The sequence below is a fragment of the Rana temporaria genome, chromosome 2 (assembly GCF_905171775.1).
Source record: "Rana temporaria chromosome 2, aRanTem1.1, whole genome shotgun sequence".
NCBI classification, from domain to species: domain Eukaryota; kingdom Metazoa; phylum Chordata; class Amphibia; order Anura; family Ranidae; genus Rana; species Rana temporaria.
This window is the reverse complement of record NC_053490.1, coordinates 120,469,449-120,474,319: the sequence shown is the minus strand read 5'-3', so window position 1 is coordinate 120,474,319 and position 4,871 is coordinate 120,469,449.

Genomic DNA, 4,871 nt, shown 5'->3' with positions numbered 1-4,871 from the left:
AAAGCAATCTACTGAGCTGGCCAGAACCACCTCTGGAGGGAGTCTGTTCCACATTTTCACAGCTCTTACTGTGAAAAAACCTTTCCGTATTTGGAGGTGAAATCTCTTTTCCTCTAGACGTAAAGAGTGCCCCCTTGTCCTCAGTGTTGACCGTAAAGTGAATAACTCAACACCAAGTTCACTGTATGGACCTCTTATATATTTGCACATGTTGATCATATCCCCCCTCATTCTCCTCTTCTCAAGAGTGAATAAATTCAGTTCCTCTAATCTTTCCTCATAGCTGAGCTCCTCCATGCCTCTTATCAGTTTGGTTGCCCTTCTCTGCACTTTCTCTAGTTCTCTGATGTCCTTTTTGAGAACTGGTGCCCAAAACTGAACTGCATATTCCAGATGAGGTCTTACTAATGATTTGTACAGGGGCAAAATTATATCTCTATCTCTGGAGTCCATACCTCTCTTAATACAAGAAAGGACTTTGCTCGCTTTGGAAACCGCAGCTTGGCATTGCATGCCATTATTGAGCTTATGATCAACTAAAACCCCCAGATCCTTCTCCACTACAGATCCCCCCAGTTGTACTCCCCCTAGTATGTATGATGCATGCATATTCTTAGCCCCCAAGTGCATAACATTTATCTACATTAAACCTCATCTGCCACTTAGTCGCCCAATTAGACAGAGCATTGAGGTCGGCTTGTAAATTGGAGACATCCTGCAAGGACGTTATTCCACTGCATAGCTTGGTGTCATCTGCAAAGACAGAAATGTTACTTTTGATCTCAGACCCAATATCATTTATAAATATATTGAAAAGTAAGGGTCCCAGCACTGAACCTTGGGGTACACCACTGATAACCTTGGACCATTCAGAGTGAGAATCATTAACCACAACTCTCTGAATTATGTCTTTCAGCCAGTTTTCTATCCATTTACAAACTGATATATCCAATCCTGTAGACCTTACCTTACACATGAGCCGTGTGTGCGGAACTGTATCGAACGCTTTTGCAAAATCCAAATATATCACGTCCACAGCCACGCCTCTGTCCAGGGTTTTACTTACCTCTTCATAAAAGGAAATCAGGTTTGTCTGACAACTTCTGTCTTTCATGAATCCATGTTGTCTGCTGCTTAAATAGTTTTTTTCCAGCAAGAACTCATCCATGTGGTCTTTTATTAAACGTTCCAGTATCTTCCCAACTATAGAAGTTAAACTAACAGATCTATAGTTACTTGGTAAAGACTTTGTTCCCTTTTTAAATATGGGCACCACATTGGCCCTGCGCCAATCCAGTGGTACTATTCCTGTCTTTAATGAGTCCCTAAATATTAGATACAGTGGCTTTGAAATGACAGAGCTCAACTCACCTAGGATCCGTGGATGGATGCCATCAGGTCCAGGTGCTTTATCCACCTTTATTCTGTCTAAATATTTCTGGACCATATCACTTTTGAGCCATTGTGGATTTGAGGCTGTGTCACTCCCACCCCCATTTTGGACATGAGCTCCCCCATGCTCCATTGTATACACAGAGCTGAAGAAAACATTTAATAAATTTGCCTTCTCTTTGTCCCCAGTCACCCACTCTAGATTATTTTGTAAGGGGCCTACATGCTCAGACTTCACCTTTTTACTATTAATATATTTAAATAATTTTTTGGGGTTTGTCCTACTATCTTTTGCAATCTGTCGTTCATTTTGAATTTTTGCTTCCTTGATTTCCTTTTTGCATATCCTGTTATATTCTTTGTAACATTTAAACAACACTAGTGTTCCTTCATTTTTATATTTTTTAAAAGCTACTTTCTTATTGTTTATAGCTTTTTTAACTTTGACCGTGAGCCACATAGGTTTTATTTTTAGCCTTTTAAACTTATTGCCCATGGGAACATACTTTGCAGTGAGGTTCCACACAGTCTTTTTGAAGAATTCCCATTTCTGTTCTGTGTTCATCTGTGCCAATAGTCCCTCCCAGTCCAAGTCCTGGAGAGCAGCCCTCATCCTTGGAAAATTTGCTCTCTTAAAATTTAGTGTTTTAATATTTCCTGTATGTATTTCTTGCTTATAGTTGACATTAAATGAAATCATGTTATGATCACTGCTACCCAGGTGTTCCTTTATCTGAACATTAGTAATAAGCTCTGCATGGTTTGAGATTATCAGGTCCAACAGGGCATCATTCCTAGTTGGGGCCTCAATAAACTGCACCATAAAATTGTCCTGCAATAGGTTTTTTAATTTTTGTCCTTTAACTGTCCCAGAAGTGCCATTAATCCAGTCAATTTCTGGGTAGTTAAAATCCCCCATTATTATCACCGTCCCAGACCTTGCAGCCCTTTCCATCTGTGCAAGGAGCTGAGTCTCCACCTCCTCATTAACATTGGGTGGTTTATAACAAACTCCAATGATTAATTTTGAACTACGCACATCTGTATGCAGTTCCACCCATAGTGCTTCAGCCTCATCACACTCTCCATCAACCAGGTTCTCTTTCACGCTTGCTTTGAGGTCACTTCTCACATAGAGACAGACCCCTCCACCTTTCCTTTTTACCCTGTCTTTCCGAAAGAGAGCATAGCCAGGAATATTAATAGCCCAGTCATGTGAGGATTGAAGCCAAGTTTCAGCAATACCGATTACATCATAGCTCTCCTCATGCACCAGAGCTTCCAGCTCATCTGTTTTGCTTGGCAGACTTCTGGCATTGGTGAACAAACACTTAAATGTATTGTTACATTTTTCTCTGGTGTTTTTCATATAATTTATAGTAGTACAAATGGCACTATTATTTCCAATGGCTGTTTGCAACATGGGAACTTTCTTGTCACCTGCCATAACCCTTCCCCCATCTATCCCCATTCCACTCTCCATTAATGTCTGACCACTAACTGACCTGTCTGCTCGATGTAATTCTAATTCACCCTCCCCCCTCAATCCTAGTTTAAATACTCCTCCAGCATTCCCATAAACCTCTCCCCCAGCACAGCAGACCCCCTTCCATTCAAGTGCAAACCGTCTTTAGCATATAGGCTGCACCCCAATGAAAAGTCAGCCCAGTGCTCTAGAAACCCAAATCCCTCCTTCCTACACCAGGTCTTTAGCCATGCATTCAGCTCTCTAATCTCCCCCTGCCTTTCCTGTGTTGCGCATGGCACAGGCAATATTTCAGAGAATATCACCTTGGAGGTCCTTCCCTTCATCTTGCAGCCTAGTTCTTTAAATTGATTCTTAAGGAGCCTCCACCTTCCATGTATACTGTCATTGGTTCCAATTTTTTTTTTACTACTAATGGCGGCGATCAGCATTTTTTTCATGACTGCGACATTATGGCGGAGACATCGGACACTTTTGACACATTTTTGGCGCCATTCACATTTATACAGCGATCAGTGCTATAAATATGCATTAATTACTGTATAAATTTGACTGGCATTGAAGGGGTTAACACTAGGGGGTGAGGAAGGGGTTAAATGTGTACCCTGAATTGTGTTCTAACTGTGTGTGGAGGGGGTGACTGGGGGAGGTGACCGATCTATGTCCCTATGTACAAGGGACACAGATCTGTCTCCTCTCTCCCCTGGCAGGACGTGGATCTCTGTGTTTACACACAGAGCTCCACGTCTTGTCCCTGTAGCCGCCGATCCCGAGTGCCTGGCGGACATCACGGCCGCCAGGCAGGCGCATCGGCATCTCAGCGATGCAGCGGGCACGCGCGCGCGCCGCCGACTGCTCGTGCAGGCCGTAAAAACACAGCCAGTTAGAGAAGTAGAATCACCCTGCGGCCGTATAAAGTCGTACGGCCATCGGGTAGTGGTTAAAGTGTTTTCTAAACCCAATAATAGGAAAATAATTCCTCTGCCCCCCACAGTGCCCACAGCTTATAAATCTTATTTTTACATTAAATTCTGCCACGTTATATCTTTTTTGCTGATCTGTATAACACGGTCACATAATAAACGGCACAGTTTGTCCAGTGCTGAGTTTTCAGGTAGGAGGAGATTTCCACTACAGTTTGTATACTCGCCCACATGTGTGATGTCAGTATCATGTGACCTGAACTGTTCAACTGAAACAGGAAATGTTCTCTCCCTGCAATAGAGACTAAACTGAGCATGTGCAGGATGGCTACCCTCACTGTATTATATGTCCATGCCAAGACAGACAGTGCAGGAGGGAAGGATCTGTCCATATAGTGTCAAAGAGCCTTTTTACACAATGCATAGGATTAACCCCTTAAGTTCCACAGTGAGTATAACAAGCATGCTATTCTGCATATACAGACAGATTTTACTGGTGTGGGGTTTGTAACACTAAGGCCCCGTACACACCATAGAATCCATCCGCTGAAAAATCCCAGCAAATGGGTTTCAACGGATAGATCCTATGGTGTGTACACTCCAGCGGATCTGTTTCCGCGGATATTTCTCCCCTGGGATGGATTCCAGCAGATCGAATATTTGCTGACATGCCAAACAAATCCATCTGCTGGAATCCATCCCAACGGATGGATCCGCTGGTCTGTATAGACTCACCGGATCCATCCGTCCGAAGGGATCCCCCGCATGCGTCGTAATTATTCGACGCATGCGTGGAATTCCTTATATGACAGCGTCGCGCACGTCGCCGCGTCATAATCGCGGCGACGGCGCGACACGTCATCGCCAGAGGATTTCGGCGCGCATTTCAATGCGATGGTGAGTACACTCCATCACATTAAAATCTGCTGAAATCCTCGAGAGGATTTATCCGCGGAAACGGTCCGCTGGACCGTATCCGCGGATAAATCCTCCCGTGTGTATGGGGCCTAATAGTTACTGTGAAAATATTTTACTCATATTTAGCATTGAAAAAATCTAGAACAGACAAA